The following is an 18655-nucleotide window of genomic DNA, read 5'->3' as shown; positions in this document are numbered from 1 at the left end:
GGTGCATGGGGGACACAATAGTCAGGCATCTCAGACACCCAGACAGTATGAGTTAGGAACCTTCATAATGGTAAAACCAACACAATCACTGACAAGGTACAAGATACACAGGGAATCTGTTTGAATATTCTCTCTCTCTCTCTCTGACACACACATACCCCTCACCTTCTAGGTGTGAAGAAACAGACACCCCATTCCCCTGCACAATATAAGGTAGAGACACAGCTGTGCCCCTTCCCCATGTACCCTCCCTCCAGATTGCAAGTCGGACACACAACCCATTGCCCTCTGACTGCTTCAGACAGGTGACAGCACAGCCCACCCCTCCCTGTCTGTCCTGGTCCCTGTCGCCAGCCAGGGTGGTGCTGTCCTCTGCCTGCAGAGACGTCACAGCTCACAGGGCATGAATGTCACCCCAGTACTGCCAGAGCTGGGCACAGCCACACGTTGCCCCAGTGACAAACACCACTGGCCCCAGGAGAAGGTGGAGGCACCCGGGTCTGGGCGTGACCTTGGTCCCTGGACACCAGGAGAGAAGCCACTGTGGCCTCCCTCCTGGGGAAACTGGTGTCCCAGTGCTGACTTAGATGCTACTACTTCTAGATGAGTGTGGGGGTCCTGTAGAGAGGGGACAGATTGAGTGTGGTGCAGGGCATTCTGAGGCCCAGGGGTATTTGAGGAGCCCTTCCCACAAAGGTTCCCAAAGCCTACCAAAAGGAGACGAGGTAGAAGAGGACTGGGAAAAGGGGGCTGGGAGCCTCAGACCCCCAATACTGCCAGGAGACGGAGCCCCTCTTCCTGACAAAGGCCCCCTTTCCCAACTTCAGGCCACAAAGCCTGACAAGGAGGCCAAAGTCCAGGGCCATGACTCACCCAGGGAACAGACCTCGCCTGCTGGCCAGAGCAATGGAGGCCGGCAGCCAAGGCCTGGGTTCCAGTGTGAACTCCTCCCAGTGAAGGGAGCGAGCTGGGGGAGCAGTGTGGGCTCTGGCTTCGGGGAGGGGAAAGGGTAGCCACTGGGGAAGGGCTGGGGCTGGAAAGCAGCTCAGGCTGGAAACCGCCACGAGAGCCAGGAGGGTGCACGGGTCTAAGCCCAGCTCCACCGCTTCCTCACAGGGGACATCCTCTTTCGGTACCTCAGTTTCCTCATCTGGAAAGCAGGGACCAGAACCTCAGCCACACGCAGCAAGGCATGAGGTGTTCAGGCACTCAGAAAAGGGAGCCTTTGGGCCGGGCATGTGGCTCAGCAGCAGAGTGCATGCCTAGCTTGCATGAGACCTGGGATCCATCCCTGGCACTGCAAATTTACACACACAAAGCAACCGAGTGTTGGGCTGGGGATGTGGCTCGACAACAGAGCACATGGCCTGCATGTTGAAAGCCCTGGGCCCAAGTCTTGGCTGATAAAGAAAAAGAGAGAAGACAAGAAAACTTCTTGGGCTCTAAGAGACAGTACAGTGGGTCAGGCTTTTGCCTTGCATGTAGCTGGCCCAGGTTCAATCCCCAACATCCCATATGATCACCCAGTCCCACCAAAAGTGAATCCTGAATGCAGAACCAGGAGTAAGATCTAAATACTGTAGAAGATGGCCCAAAAACGAATTAAGAAAGAAGGGAAGGAAGCAAGGAAGGAAGGAAGGAAGGAAGGAAGGAAGGAAGGAAGGAAGGAAGGAAGGAAGGAAGGAAGGAAGGAAGGAAGGAAGGAAGGAGAGAGAAAGAGAGAAAGAAAGAGAGAAAAGGAAAGGAAGGAAGGAAGGAAGGAAGGAAGGAAGGAAGGAAGGAAGGAAGAAAGAAAGAAAGAAAGAAAGAAAGAAAGAAAGAAAGAAAGAAAGAAAGAAAGAAAGAAAGAAAGAAAGAAAGAAAGAAAGAAAGAAAGAAAGAAAGAAAGAAAAAGAAAGAGAAGGCTCTTGCTCAAGAGTTAGAAAGGAAAGATTGAGACGACCCTACTCAGAGTCCAGGAGTGATACAGGATCAGCTGAGCCTAACAGCTGCCACCTGGCATCTCACCTGGAGTTGTGGCTCTAAGGCTGCTCAGTAGTGGTATGTTGTGTGTAGAGGAGAGGTCGGGGTGTTATTGGCTACAGAGCTGCCCTTGCGTGTCATGGAGACCAAGAAGACTGACAGAGCCTCCTAGACTCTTTGATCCTAAACCAACTTTGATCCTAAACCGGCTAGGCCCACCTTTAGGTCCTGAAACAGGGCAGGAAGCTCTCAGGGAGAAAGGTGGCATAATCCCCCTCATCCATTTCCAGCACCAGCATCTGGTGCTTGTGAGGATCGGGGTCTCTGGGATGGACCCCGTTATATAGTACTGAAGCCCAGAGAGGGACAGGCCTAGCCTGGGGTCACACAGCACGGCAGCGGCAGAGCTCAGAGTCTTGGTCAGGGACAGTCTCGGAGCAGAGTCCCTCTAGCCCCTGAGGTGGCTGGAGCTGGGGGGCCTTGGGGGACTCAGCAAAACGTGGCGACAGATGGCCTGCCGAGGCAGCGGCGATCTGGGCGGCTGGCAGGCATGCTCGCTCCCGCGCAGGGAAGCGGCTAATTTTAGCTGAGGCCTCGATGCCAGCTTTGTTCCCCCCACCCACCCGCCAAGGGGGCCCAGCATGCCTTGCGTGCAACCCGTCTCCCCCAGGCACCCTTATTTCCCCCCCCCCCCCGCCTGGCTGGCCCCCTGGTAAGAAGTGCCCAGACCCCAGGGTCCTAGAACTGTTGGCATGATCAGGCCCCATCATGGCCAGAGGCAAGGGCTAGGCCCTGGAGGCCTGGCACTGCCCCCACCCCCCACACTCCAGGGCCTGTTTGCTTGGACTCCATACTCACTCTGTGAGAATGGAGAGGGGTAGTGCATTGGAGGCCACAGCCCAGACTAAGGGAAGGGCCTGACAGGAAGGGTGCCAATGTGGGGTGGTAGGGGCAGGCAGGGCACTGCCCACCACTAAATAGTTAAGAAGATAGGAGCCTATTCTGCCTTTGCCCTGAGACAGAGTCAGGGCAGGGGGAAGGATGTTGGTGAACAAGGGGGTACAAGTCATTTTCCTCTTTCTGTGCCCCTATTTTGGACTTTGTTCCAGGAATATAAAGTCAAAGTGAGAGTAAGGGTAGTAAGTACCCTTGGGTCAACATGGAAATTGACGCACAGTATGAGACAGGTCTCTCTGTAGCAGCGGAAAGCCTAGCACTGAGGCCTAGTGCACTCTTCTCTGAGTTCATGGGCTAGCATAGCCCTGGACACACCACTCTACCCCATCTGAGATGCTAGTAAGGAGGCTGGCCTAATGGGAGGGCACTGGTCTCCACAGCTATGGGCTCTTTAACCCTTCAGCCCCCTATTCCTGTCTCAGATTCAACCACAAGGGTTCATTGGGCAATCAAGTCCCTAGTTGAAAGGGCACTCGTTGGGGATGACTCTGGTGTGCCCCTCTTTTCCAGATCCAACCAGGGGGCCAGGAGGGAAATGAGCAAGTGGAAAAGAGAAGAAACCATGAAACCCATCTATTTTGTAGAGGAAAATCAGTGAGAAAGAGAAGGAGGCCAAAGCAGGAAGTTGGATTCAGAGAGAGCAGCTTAGAGAGGAGAGAGAAAGGGGAGAAGGGAGGCGGGGGATGAGAGAGAGACGGGGGAGAGAGAATATGTTGGAGGAAGGACAACTGCAAAAAAGAGACTCAGGAAGACAGGGCCAGAGGAAGACAAAGAGCCAGAGACAGACAGGCTGGGGCAGAGACAAAGAGTGAGGGAGACAGTCAGTTCCACATGGAGGGAAGCGGTGAGGATCTTGGCCCAGGCAAGGCAAGCACAGAGGGTTGAGGCTACCACAGCTGGAAATGGACAGAGGGACCCCACTCCTGGGACGAGCAGAGACTGTCGCAGAGGGTGAGAGCCACTCATGGGGTAGGAAGGGAGAGACATGAAGAGATGGGGGGCAGTAGGAGTAGACAGAGGCAAAGAGGGAGAGGGAGGGTGTGAGGAGGAGGAGACAGAGATGATGTCCTCGCCAGAGCTGGGGGGACAAGAGGACAGAAATGGAATGTGGGTCTGGGCATGAGGCTCACAGATGCATCGGCTCCGGTTTCAGCTGGGGCAGTTGGCTGCTGGGGGTGGGGGGAGAGGAAAGAGCAGAGCTGGAGAAGGAGGGGAGCCTGTTGCCATGGCGGCGGGCACGGCAGGGGCACAGTCTGCTGGCACTTGGAGTTCTGGGCATGGTAGGGGGCTGGCTGAGGGGGATGAGGGGGGTGATGAAGTAACCTTGCCCCTGCCCCTTGGGCTCTACCAGGAAGAAAGTTTCCAAGAGGGTAGAAGCTGGGAGCGAAGGCTGCCACCAGGGGAGTGCAGTTCTCCAGGCACCTGCGGGCCCCTCAGGTGCCCACCTGGGCCTCGGGCCAGACCCGCCTTGTCTGTCCCCTCCAGTCTAGCTGCAGCTCCCACATGCTGCTGCTGCTGCTGCTTGCAGAGGCGCCGCAGATTGTGAATTCAGGATCTGTAATCCTAACGCAGAGCCCAGGCCTACCGGCTCCAGTTGCCAAGGCGACGGTGGGTCAGAGGGCAGCGCAGGGCGCCCGCTCCTCCAAGTCAGAATCCCAATTGTTAAAGCCCAAGAATAAACAGCTGAAGCGGCGTGGGGGGGCTGGGAGGGGGGCTGAGGTCTGCATCGGCTCAGTGTGGTGTTGTCAAGCGAGATGTCACTAATTGTCTGAAGGAACGGGCTGAGGCAGCTCTTAACTGCTTCTGTGCCACCGGGAGACACCTTGGCTGCCTGGCCCCATCCCCTGGGCCTCCCAGCATTCCACTGGGCCAGTTTGTGGGTGGGGGGGAATGTTGGGCCAGAACAATCTCTGCCTTCCTCCATCAGAACCCCCACATACTTTGGAGCCCAACATTTCTTTGCCCAACTTGGAACCTCCCACCTGCAAGCTCACTCCTTAGGTTCCCAGAACCAGTACCCACTCCCCCTCCCCAATCTCTGTGGCCACAAGACTCCTTGCAACCCAGAACTGCATCATCTGCAAAGTATCTCCACCTCCCCTTCTTCCCCTCAGAAGTCTGGGGTTCTGGTACAGAGGAGTGGATGCAAGGCAGACTTCAGGTTTCTCTGTCTGATCTCTTTCTGGGAGGGGCAGGGAAGACCCAGAGCTTCTTTCTGTAACTCACTGCTTGACCACACCGCAGATACAAAGCCCTGAAACTGTGACAAAATGCCTGGTGTCTAGATCTGATTGTTCTAGCTACTTGCTATTTCACTTTGGATAAGAAATTTTCCCTCCGGTATGTTTCTTCATTTATCCTCCACCCTAACATTTGGTAGTGCCTGGCATTACCTGGAAATCCAATCCAGTCCCTGAGAAAGGCGCATAACACAAGGCAGAAAGCAATCAGAGATCCATCAGGTAAGATATTCTACAAAAACCATGGACAGAGTGGTCTGATACAGAGCATCGTGTCCATCCAGTAGCTGGTAGCTGGCTTTAATAGGAGCACTGGTTTTACCATTAGCACATGGGGACATTGAAAGGGTGCAGACAATCAGGTAAAAGATTGGGGAAAATGTAGGTCGGATCTGGAAAGCTTCCTGCTGCATAAGGCAGTATGAGGCAAGACTGGGCAGGCAGGCAAGAAGGTAGAACACTCTGGGTAGGACAGAGGAGGTCTTTCGAGGTCCTAGGGCAAGAGAGAGGAGGTCTTCTGAGGTCCTAGGATGGGTGCTCAGCCCCTCCCAGAACAGGAAGGGTGAGGCTTCAAACTCCCTAGCCCCACCCAACAGGGGCCAGATACCAAGGAGGAGGCGGGCACTTGTGGGCAGAGCTCCTGGAGATTGGTAATACCTGCAGTGAAGTCACAGGGGCAGGATCAGGGCTCCAGGCACTCCCCAGACCCAGACCCCAGACCCACCCAAGACCGGCTGTAGAATGGGGTCCACTGGAACAGGGGCAAAGGCTGCCTTGCTGCCCCCTCAGGTGGTGGGTGTGGCCAAGGTGCAGTTCGTGGGCAGGGAGCTGGATGCGGAAACAGGGGATCCCCCAGAGAGGGCCCAGCCTAGCCTGGGGCTGGACGTGTACAAAAGGCGATTTGTTCTTTCTCGGGATGCCTGTGCCTTCTCAAACATACCTACAGCCGCACTCCGGGGACAGCTACACCCACACATGGCTGCACAGAGCCCGCAAGGGTGGGAAGTGGGGGGCTGTCGACAGGCCTGGAGGTCAGCCGTTAAGAAAAACCTTGTCTCAAGCATGCCTTGCCACATCCCATTCACATCACCCCATCTCACCCCAAGTGGTCAGGACACCCCCACAGCCCCATGTACAACCGTGGGGACACCAGTCTCATTCTCACAACCACCCTCTCCCAGAAAATCATCTATAATTCACCCAGCTGGGTTTTCTGATCATACAACCATCTGCTCTACAGGGTATGACCTTGAGGTGACTTTTCCCTGAGCCTTACACTACGCCCATCCTCCCAGTGACCCTGCCTGGTAAATACTAGTATCTCCCCTATGGTGGTTGGGGAAACTAAGGCTTAATTTAAATGGCTTGTGTGAGGCAGAAGGATTTGAACCTAATTTATGTTCTGCTTTGTGTGATCCCCACTTCCCAATACACCATCTCCTACCTGAACACCTTAGGTCCCATACAATCAAAAGCAGCCAAGCCCCCAACATGGCTTATGTCACTGATCAGTGTCACTGTCTCACAGAGAGCTGAAGAGTGGGGCATCTCTGACCTGGGCTGTCATCCCCCTGCCCTGATGCCGGCCCAGCCCACCTATTATCACTGCACAGACACAGCAGGGCATGGCTACCTGCAATCTTTCCAGCACCTCCCCTCCTGCTCCTCTGACACCAGGATGACAAAGTACTGCAGGACTGGTTGGGGCTCCAGGCCCCCAGCTCTCCCTGACCCTTTGGGCCAGGACCCTTCCCTAGCCCCCAACCCCTGCTGAGAACAAGTAGAAACAAACTCCTTCCTGGGGCTGTCAAAGCACCTTTCCTGGGGGAGGCGGCTCTGTGATCCCCAGAGCCAGGCTAGGGCAGTGGATCAGGTTACTCTTTCCCCAGCTGTGCCTGGACTCCTTGGAGCTGACCTTTCACCTCATCCAGGCCAGGACCCAAAGGGGGCCTGAATCCAGCCCTCACCTCCCGTTAACCCTGCACATTCCTCCTTTTTCCAGTCCTGACTCCCCTTCCCCTCAGAGCCCAGCTGGTCTCAGGAAGCTCTGACTAAGGGGCCTGCCAACCTTTCCCAGCACTCCCATCCTGGGGTCTGGTTTCCCAAAGAGCTTTACAGAATGCCCCTCCCTGCCCCCTGCCCAAGTTGCCTTGCCCTGCTAGGATCAGATACCTCTGCCCAAGCAGCTGAAAATGACCAGGGCTATTTTCACCCTGGGATCGCGTTGCAAACTCCCCATTGGGCAGGCCACTTCCCACAACCCTCCACACCATGCCCCCCCACTCCTTGTCCATTAGCCAGAACCACTGACCCAGAGGACAGAAGGCTCTTCGGGACCACTGGCCCGAGTAGCTAGGACAGGGAGACAGGCCTGGAGTCAGGCACAAAGCTGGGCACAGAATCAGACTTTCTGGGTCTCTCTCCTTTGAGCAGCATGGCCTGCCCTGTACCCGAGATCTCACAGCACCTGACCCAGCCAAAAGCCCAGCCGACCTCCTCCAACACCGACAAGTCACACAGGAAGATACTCACATGGCCCCATTCCCGTGGTGTCCCCAGGTCAGACTCTTCGGCCACACTTTCCTTTCTCTTTGTTGACAATGGGGACCAGATCTGTACCTGTGCTGTGACAGTGGAGCATGGGAGCTGGAGCGCGGGAGGTATGAAGTAGAGGAAGGACAGGGTTGACTGAGGCCAGGGGGCAAGAGAGGGATTCAGCTACCTGAGGTTTATATGACATCTACTTTCCTGTTCCCAGTCGTCCATGACCCCAACCCTCTATATACCCCCTTCCATTCCTACAAATTCACCCCCCTCCAGGCTCCTTACCCCTGCCCCTCAAACTGCAGCCCTCCTGGGCAGGAATGTGACTGGTCAGGTCTAAGCTGACCACATGAGTGGCTATAAGGCAACAGAACCCCCATCCTCTCCCATCCCCACCCTACCTTCCCAGCCCAGGGAAGCTCACATACCAATGCAAGGTGGAGGGAGAAGGGGAGACTGCTTTAACCCATTGTAGCTTTGCAGAAAGGGGAAAACACAAAGTCCTTTCTCTTCAATGACCACTCCCCAAAGGCCAGAACTGTGGGCAAGCCTCTCACCTTAGGACGGATATGCCCTATCAGTCCCCTCTAAGAAAAATTATCCTTTGCTGACTCTGGCTGCTTAATCTCACCTCCCCTGACATTTGGAAAAACAGTCATGAGGTGGTACTGAGGGGAGTTGAGAAAAGGAGGCATCCTGAACCCCAACCTCAGGAGCCCCTAGTCTGATGGGAGAAATACAACCCTGCCCTGGGGAGTCTGATGGGGGAGACCAAGCACAGAGGCTGGGACAAAGAGCCATGAGCCCCAGAGCACAGGGCGCAGAACAGGCCAGGTGGGGTCAGATGGGGCAGGCTTCCCAGAAGCCCCTAGGCCCCCACCCCAACCCCCAGGCTCAGGAATCTCGGGGGTCAGGGATGAGGGACAGCCCCACCCCCTGCTCCCCTCAGGCTCAGGAATTCCACCAGCCAAGGGGGGGGTGCGGGTGGCTGCTTCGGCCTGAGTCCAAGTCTGCTCCCACTGGACCGGGAACTGCAGCCTCCGGGGCCCCGCCCCCCCAGCCCCTGGGCTGGCCCCTGGCCCCCTCCCCTCCCCCTCTATGACTGGCACGGTGTGTGCCAGGCGCTGGCAGAAAACAAACCCGCCGGGGGTGGGTTTGCAGGGAGCGGGGTAACCTTGACACAGTTGCGGCAGTCGCTAATGGCAGACACACACTCCGCCTGTTCTGGGGGGACTGTTGCCGTTGCTAGGAAACCAGCAGCCGCGTGAATGGAAATGGGTCAGTAAACCTGGGGAGAGATAGTGTGACACTCGAACCACTGCAGCTGCTCCAGCCCACACCCAAATCCCTCCTCTTCAATATTTATCACTCCTGCCTGGGCCCTCAGCTCCAGGCAGACCTAGCACCAGCCTGGCCCACAGGCCCCCTCCAGGCTCAAGAGGGAATGGGGGAGAAAGAGAGAAGAGGTGTCTCATTCATTTCTTGGGGGACGGAACTGGTTCTGGAGGGGCTTGAACAGGAAACAGAGTCTAATCCCGTGGCAGGGAAGGGGTTAAAAGGTCAATTCCAGCCTGTTCACCATTTAGGCACTGTGGTAAAATTACTGAGAACTCGAGTGGAATCCAGCAGGCTTGCCTACCTGTAGAGGGACTGCCTGCCTGAGACAGGGCAGTGTGTCTTCCAGTGTGTCAGAGAGGGAAGAGGCTCCCAAAACATGGCCAGGAAACAATCTCTCTTCAAACTCAGCAATCCACCCAAGCAACAGTTCAAGTCTTCTTAACAGCTAGTCTTGGGGTTGGAGTGGTAGGACATTTGCCTTGCACGCGGCTGACCCAGAACGGACCTGGGTTTGATTCCCAGCGTCCCATATGGTCCCTGGAGCCAGGAGCGATTTCTGAGTGTCTATCCAGGAGTAACCCCAGAGCGTCACCGGGTATGGCCCAAAAACAAAACAAAACAAACAAAACAACCCCCCCAAAACTAAACAGCTAGTCTCCATATTCCCAACTACACCCTAATGGTCCAAAGGGCTCAGAACTGCTGGCTTACCACCCTGGAAGGAACGAACACACACACACACACACACACACACACACACACATTCTCTTACTTCCCGGCATCCCATTCACACACACAGCCATTCACACACACACACACACACACACACACACACACACACACACACCACACACACACACACACCCTGAATCCTGGAAGGAATGAACACACACAACACACACATACACACACACACACCACACACCTGGATACTGTTTGAAAAACCTACTGAAACATGACAACTACATCCAGAATGGTCAGTTCAACACAAGTTCAACACAACACTCATAAGCGGGCTGGTAAATCTACACTGTTTGGGACTGTGCTGAGTTTCCAGGCACTTTGCTAGTCTGTGGCTCTAACCAAGCCCTGGCTCTAGATTCCATCTTTTAGCGCCCCGCCTCCTCGTTGCTAGCCTCCTCTTGTCTTGTATTCACCAGTATACAGCTCCAGCAATTGCTTTTCTGGATACACTACCCCACAAGCTACCTGCCAAGTGTACTTCTCCCAGTTTCTTTCTTTCTTTCTTTTCTTTCTCTCTTTCTCTTTTTTTCTTCTCTTTCTTCCTTTCTCTTTCTCTCTCTTTCTCTCTTTCTCTCTTTCTCTCTTTCTTTCTTTCTTTCTTTCTTTCTTTCTTTCTTTCTTTCTTTCTTTCTTTCTTTCTTTCTTTCTTTCTTTCTTTCTTTCTTTCTTTCTTTCTTTCTTCTTTCCTCTCTCTCTCTCTTTCAATATAGCTGCTTTATTTAATCAATGATCCCCACTGCTTCTAACAGCAGAGTATATGGTCACCCACGCACATGCCCTTCCCCAGAAGTAAGCCCAGTTTTGGCCCAGCCTAAGATCTTTTTTTTTTTTTTTTTTTTAATTTTTTTTTGTGGTTTTTGGGTCACACCCGGCAGTGCTCAGGGGTTATTCCTGGCTCCAGGTTCAGAAATTGCTCCTGGCAGGCACGGGGGACCATATGGGACGCCGGGATTCGAACAGATGACCTCCTGCATGAAAGGCAAACGCCTTACCTCCATGCTATCTCTCTGGCCTCCCAGCCTAAGATCTTAAGCTCTTAAGCACAGGTCTCTCAGCTGATAAGAGGGACATTGGGAACTAGAACCACCATTCACTTGGGTGACTGACCCCTCCACAATCCAGATCTTGGGGAAGGGGTGCTGAGAGAGAGGATACCTTGACAGGGATCTCCCAGCTGACTAGGTTCTCTGTGCTTCCATCTCCTAGGATACATCAGTCAACAAGGGTTTGGTGTCTGTCAGAATAGGAAGACACCCTAGGGAGAATCTAACTCCCTCTGTCTTGCAGAAGATAAAGCTCAGAGAGAGGAAGAAGCCTTCCCTAAGCCCCATTCTCATCCACAGTCCTCAATGATAGACCTCTATGGGTTGGTGAGAAATTGGGGGCGTGGGGTTCGGGTCGGATATCAGATCAAAAACACTTTGTAGTGGGAAAGGCAAGTGGAGTATCTGAAGTTCTGTAGAGGTTTTTGAGAGAACTGTGCAAAAGTGCATTGGACACACTGGCAGTTGGCAGCCCTGCACTAGGGCTCTCAAATCTGGACTTCGCCGAAATGATCTGATGGACACTCACCCTCACCCCTTTCCTGTGTTCCACAGTATGGTCTCTCCAACCAAAGGTAAGGAAGGCTGGCCTTGAATGGCGTTCCAGGGCATATCAGCCTCTTAGTATTGAAATAGGGCTCTGCCAGGAAGCTGGTGGGATGCTAGGGTAAAAGTGGGGAGTTCCGCTAAATCACTTTTTATTCCTACTCCACTTCGTACAAAAAGCAAGTTGAGGCTCACAGAGGTGCAATAGTTTTGCTCAAGTTGACAGAGAGACCAAATGGAGCCTTGAGTTCCTTTCAGGATATTAAGACAGGCCAGTCCAACAGAAAACTGTGAGATGTGAGGTGAGGGGGATATGGGGAAGGAAGGTTGGGAGGTGAGAGGGATTTAAGTTTTGCTGAGGGGAGTCAACAGCAACAGCATCTAGATTTGAATCTAGGTCTCTGGGTTTCTTCCCACCACTTCCACACTCCATATACACAAGGGTAATGGTGTTGTCGAAGGTCAGCATGGAGCTGGGAAAGGGAGCAGAATTCCAGTCTCTCAGCTCACCTGGGTCATAAGGTCCAAGTTCGCCTCCTCCCTCCCAGGACTCTGCCAGTCTCTCCATCCTCATGAGAACTAATATTACAAGGAGGGACAGCCCTCTCACTGGGCCTCAGTTTACCCATCAGTACTGTGCTAGTACTGTGTTGCTATCAGAAGCAACTGCCAAGGTCCCTTCAAGCTTTTAACATTTTGTGAAAACCAACGACTAGCTCTCAGTCCCCAGCCCAAGTTCAGAAATGTCTTCCCAGTCTGGAATTTGCGGATAATTTGGATCAAGTGCTCAACACATAGATGACACTTCATAAAACCCAGTTTTTCTGATTTCTCCAGTGTGGCTTTGAGGCTCAACTTACCTTGGGAAGCAGGTCTGGCAGGGCTGTGATGGGAAACACTTGGAGGGCTCCATATGAATGTGCATGGTCCACAGTGCCCTTCATGTCCTGGCCTTACCACGTACAGCAGGGTGCTGTCCACTCCGCTAAGTGCTTTATGGAAGCTTGCAACTTGAAGCCCCACCTCAAGGCCACCGCCTACTTTCTGTCACCTAGTTTTGTGGGTAAGGAAAGGCACCACAGGGGGACTTCTCACAGCCACACATACAGTGAGAGGCAGCGACTCCCAAAAGAAGGGACCCCAATATGCCTATCCTCACTTTTTAACAGTGGTGGTTGGAACAATAGATGAATTGAACGAGGACCATTGGCAAGGGGAGAGGGGCCCACCCCAGGTGGGGCGGTGCCTGCTGAGTGGCCAAACAGTTCTTCAGTCTGCCGAGCACCAAATGGTACTGGAACTAGCCAAGTGGTGGCAAAGCATCCTTTCCCCACCCCCACAAAGAACAAGGTAGCCCTCACGCCTCTCCCAATCTGTGAAGCCTGAGAATTACTTAACTCCCCTACGTCTCAGGTCTCCCCTAAAAAGGCGCCCCCACCCTCAGGAGTCCCTTTATGGGCTTTACAGACCCTATAAGGTGTAGAGCCGCCCCCAAAGAGCAAGCCACCTCCAAGGCTGACAAAACTGTCCAGGGGTTTTTGACACCCCTCACCCTCACCCCTGCAAGCTTGGCAGTTTTGGGGAGTGGAGGTGGGGGTGCCGCCTCCAGTACACCCTTAAGACTCCAGTTCTGGTTCTAGTTGGAGGTTCGGGGTCCCAGGCCCAACCCTTCTCAGCTCCAGTGGTTCGCCTGCGACCTCCCAAGCTACCTGGAAAGCCCCTCTCCATTCCTACAACTGACCCCCCTGGCAGACCCAGAGCAGAGGTGGGCACACAGTCAGGGGTTGCGGGAAGGAACTCTAACCCCCCCCCCCCACACACACACCAGCCTTCGCCGCCACGGCGCCCCCTAGGGCAGGGCTGCGGGGCGCCCCTGGCCCGGCCCGGCCCGGCCGGCCACGCACTCAGCCCGCTCCCCCGGCCGGCCGCGCGGTGCAGCTGCAGGAAATTCCAGAAGCTCTCCATCATCCCGGCGCAGCGCAACCGGGCTGCCAAGGCTCCCCCGAAGGAGAGCCACATGCCGGCCGGCCTCGCCCTCGCCCTCGCCCCCTCCCCGCCGGCCAGGCAGCCACGTTGGGCCGGGCGGGCCCCCCAAGTGTCCCCCCCCACTCGGACTCCCGGCCAGCCGCCCCTTCCCGCGCCCCGGACCCGGCGGAATGCGTGGCAGCCCCGGCCCGGGGTTAGTTATTTTGAGCGGGAGGGAAGCGGCCCAACTTGGTGTTTTGGGCTTTTTCCTGGCCCCCCGCCCGCCCGCGGAGTGCAAGGGGGTCACGCGGGGCGGGCTGGGGAGGGAGGGGCGGAACAGGGCCGCCGCGATCCGAACCGGTTCGGCTCCGACGTGGCCCCGGCCCAGGCCAGAAGCGCCCGGCGGCGGTGCGCACCTCTGATGCCGGTGCGGTGCGCTCGGCAGAGGATTTTTTTTGGAGGGGTCACACCCGGCAGCGACCAGGGCTTACTCTTGGCTCTATGCTCAGAAATCGCTCCTGGCAGGCTCGGGGGACCATATGGGATGCCGGGATTCGAACCACCGTCCTTCTGCAAGCAAGGCAAACGCCTTACTTCCAGGCTGTATCTCTCCGGCCCCAGAGGGAGGATTATCAACCGCGCCCGCCCGCCCTTAGCTACCTGCATGCCACTCCGGAGCGCACCCGCGCTCGGGGCTCTCCCTCCCCAGTGGCGGACTCGGGCCTCACTGGATAGCACAGCGCAAGGGTGCACCGGCGACCAATCGCTGGCCTCGGGCTCCTCACCTGAGAACTGGGGCTGAGCTACCTACTCGGCTTTAGGTGGTGTGTGTGCTAGAGAAAGGCACTGCTTGCTTTTCTGCCTCTCTTGGGCATAAAACGCCTTGCTTGGGTGGGGGGGCCCGCGGGGAACCTCGTTTTCTCCTCTATAAAATGAAGGGATCTGGGTGACTCCAGAAGAATCCTTTACATTTGAAAGGAGGCGTGTTATTTGCTTATGACCCATTTAAGGGAAGCAACCTCACAATGCTAAGAGCCCACCCAAGCACCTGCCTTGCATGACGAGCAAGCACGAAGTAGGTAATATTTGACTTTGTGGGGCTGGAGCGATAGTACAATGGCATGGTGTTTGCCTTGCATGCGACCTACCCGGACGGACCCGGATTTGATTCCCGAAATCCCATATGGTCCCCCCATCCCCACCCACCCACCCCCGAGCCTGCCAGAAGCGATTTCTGAGCACAGAGCCAGGAGTAACACCGGAGTGTGGCCCAAAAACAAAAACAATTTTTTTTGTGATTTTGTTTTTTACTTTGTGCTGATGAGGGAACTGAGGGTAAGATAGACATGTAGTGGCAGTGAGCAGTCAGAAACTCTGGTTCTGACTGGATCTGAGCTCATGAATAGAAAAGTGTCAAAGGGGGTGGTGAGACTGTACAGCGGGTAAGGTGCTTACTTGCAGCTGACCAGGGTTTGATGCCAGCATCTCATATGGTGCCCTGGGCAAAGCTAGGCTGATCCCTTAGCAGAGCCAGGAGTAAGGAATAAACCCTGAGCATAAAGAAACAGGAGTGTAGGGGCCGGGCGGTGGCGCTAAAGGTAAGGTGCCTGCCTTGCCTGCGCTGGCCTTGGACGGACCTCGGTTCGATCCCCCGGTGTCCCATATGGTCCCCCAAGCCAGGAGCAACTTCTGAGCACATAGCCAGGAGTAACCCCTGAGTGTTACCGGGTGTGGCCCAAAAAACCAAAAAAAAAAAAAAAAAAAAAAAGAAACAGGAGTGTATGGGCCCGGAGAGATAGCACAGCGGTGTTTGCCTTGCAAGCAGCCGATCCAGGACCAAAGGTGGTTGGTTCGAATCCCGGTGTCCCATATGGTCCCCTGTGCCTGCCAGGAGCTATTTCTGAGCAGACAGCCAGGAGTAACCCCTGAGTATTGCCGGGTGCGGCCCAAAAAAAAAAAAAAAAAAGAAACAGGAGTGTGGGAGGGAACCCAAAACACTACCTGACATAAACAAGACAAATACTGTTCTCTTATAGAAGAGGAAGCCCAGGTTCAAAACAAGATCTCCCCAATACTCATTTGACCAGTTAGGTTGCACAGATGGCCATCTAGCAGATCTAGCAGGGAATCTATGATGACCTATGTTCAATGTTGATCCAATGCCCTGTGGCAGCCCTCTGAATATCTGGGACCCAGGGCATATAGACACTACCCCTGTGGCACAAAACTGCATCCAGTGACCAGGAAACCCTGTGTCCCAAGTTTAGACTCCTCACAATGTTTATGAACCTCCTCTAATTCTAGATTTAGTCAGGCTGAGCAATGGGGTCATGGGGCATCTGGAGGTGAGAGGAGATGGCAGGCAGGGGTCACAGTCTGGGATAGGACCTGGAGTTGCTTCCTGCCTCCCCTCCTTACCTCCCAGCAAGGAAGCACAAAGGCTGGCAGGCTCCCCCCACATTCCGCCCCGGAAACCTGGCAGTTTATTTCTGTCCCTGGGCCCCCTGTTTCCACAGAGTCAGTCCAGGAAGGCTGGCAGCAGCTGGCCTGGAGGGGTGGAGCGCCTACTCAAGGGTCCAGCTGCTGCCCTGGCCCATCCACACCTGCCAGGACAGACCCGCTCCAGAGCCAGAGGTGACACTGGAAAGAGGACAGATGGCACTGGAAGACAGATGGTTCAGGACCCTAAGGCAGAGAACCTCCACTTCTCAACCCATAGACTAGATTTCTCCCATGGTAAACCAGATTACAAACCCACTATACTCCTTTTAAGAATATTCCTCTGTCGGGCTAGAGTGACAGCACAGTGGGTAGGGCGTCTGACTTGTACACGGCTGACTGGGTTTGATCTCTGGCATCCCATACGGTCCCCCAAGCACCACCAGGAGTGATTTCTTAGCAGAGAGCCAAAAGTAACTCCTGAGCATGAGGTGTGACCCCAAAACAAAAACAAAGAATGTACCAAGAATATACCTCTGTCTGGGGAATAGAGTAGAAGTATAGTAGGTAGGGCATTTGCCTTGCACACTAATGACTCAGGTTTGATCCCCAGCAGTCCATATGGTACCGTGTGAATTACCAGGAGTAATTCCTGAGTGTATGCTGAGTATAGCTCCAAAAACAAAAAAAACCTCTGGTGGTGTCAATTCAATTAAGTTCAGATCATTCTAACTCATGTGTCCCAAAGAAAAACCTGCATCTACATTTGTGTCGCCTGATATGGTAGAAATTCATATTAGATGCTGAGAATATGGCTATATAGAATTTGGATGAGCCATAAGAATGAAATATACACCAGATTTTGAATTTAAATACTAAAACCATACACTATCTCATTAATAAGTTTTTATCATGATTATATGTTGAAATAGAACATTTGGGCTATGTTGGGTTACAAGAAATAAGACTATTAACATTTATTCACTTCTTTTTACTTTGTTTAATGTGGCTACTAAGATGACATAGGTAGCTCCCATGAGTTGGGAGGTGCTGTTCAATATCCTACAGTTCTCGGGCTTAGAACCAAGACTTTGCCTGCTTGACTACTAACTATCTGTGTACCTTCGGCTCACTCACTTCCCCAAATCGAGAGGTCTTGCTTGTGGGTCTAAATCTCACTACCCACACTACCCTTGCCCAGCTTGCAGTGAATCTAGACACAACCAGTGCTGACTGTTAAGTCTGCTTAAGTCATTGCCTAGTATATTTCTGTTTCACTAATTAACAATTATCTAGATCCCAGAGCAAGTGGCTCTAGATCAGCCGATCACCTTCCACATCAAGGAGCCTGACACCTAACCTTGTTTACTTAAACCACTTCTATTAAGATTTCATTTTGAGATATCTTAGGTGGAATGAGGTTCTAGATGAGGGATGGTAAACTATGGCCCAAGGGCCAAATCCAGCCTGCTGACTGATTTTGTAATCCAAGTGTAACTGGAGCACAGCCATACTCATTCATTTATGTGTTATCTGTGACTGCACTCAAGGTAGAATGGTAGAATGGTAGAATTACATGCTGTGTTCATGACAAAGAAAACAAATGGTCTAGAAAGACTCTTTTTTTATTTTTTACTAGTTGGATCTATACAGAAAGTTGCCGGCTCTTATTCTAGATAACCAACACGTGAAACCCATCAAAAAATCTTGGTTGCAACCCAAGATTTTGGTGAAACTGAATCTAGACCATCTTCTCTCTGAGAGATGGTACTACTGACCAGAATCTAACCCAGAGCTTAACCAAGACCCCCATATTGCCTGGGTTCCAGATTTTAATCTCAGCAGGTAGACTTCCAGGTCTGTTCTCCGGAATGGAAAAGGTCTTCTCTCCACTTCAGAACTCTGCTAGAGACAAGGTCCAATGGCCATTTTCACTGGCCGTAGGCACATCCTGGCTACAGCACTGGAGGCCAAGTCAGAGTCAGGGGTAAGTCCTGCCCTGCCAAGGAGTGGAACATAATCAGGCCAGAAGGCAGAGTTGCTCCACACTCTGCCCCTTCTTAGGAGACTGTGGAGCAGGTCACTTAGTTGGGGGTCAGTTGTATGGGACAATCCCTTCTTCCAAAGCTAGATCAAAGGACTCCAAGCACAATCTTCTCCAGACCCCCACCTCCAAACACCATGTTTCCCTAGAATTGAATGAGTACAATTGTCGCGGTTTCCTATGGTTTAGTCCAAGTCAATGGCTTTCCTTTCCATTCCTCCCACCTCTGTCCCCCTTACTGCTACCATCTTTCCTCACTCCTAGAATCCTTGTCTTAACCTCAGTGATCAAAATCACAAGCTCTGACACCGTCAAATTCAACTTCAATCCCAGCTCTTACTTTGGGCAGATCATTTCACCTTTCCAAGCATCCTCAGTGTCCTCACCTGTTAGAGAGAAGCAACATAACGACACCTACCTCACAGGGGTGGTGTATGTCCTTACCACCATCATGACGTCAAGCACTTTCCCCAGCACCTGGCCCATCAAGTGCATATTATGCCCATTACTTTTTTGTTTTGTCTTTTTGTTTTTGTTTTTAGGTCACACTCTGCGGTGCTCAGGGGAACCTGAGATTTGAACACCGTCCGTTCTGGATCAGTTGTGTGCAAGGCAGATGCCCTACTGCTGTGCTATCTACGGCCCTTTTATTATTATTATTATTATTATTATTATTATTATTATTATTATTACTACTACTACTACTATTATTATTTTGCCATTGATCATCTAGCGTGGTTCCATGTATGGATCTTGGCATATCTATACACCTTACAAAACTCCTTTGGGACCATTCCAGGCTGTACTCATGTCTTATTCCTGTCTCTGCACTC

The sequence above is a fragment of the Suncus etruscus genome, chromosome 6 (genome assembly GCF_024139225.1).
Source record: "Suncus etruscus isolate mSunEtr1 chromosome 6, mSunEtr1.pri.cur, whole genome shotgun sequence".
Taxonomy (NCBI): domain Eukaryota; kingdom Metazoa; phylum Chordata; class Mammalia; order Eulipotyphla; family Soricidae; genus Suncus; species Suncus etruscus.
This window is presented reverse-complemented; position numbering follows the sequence as displayed.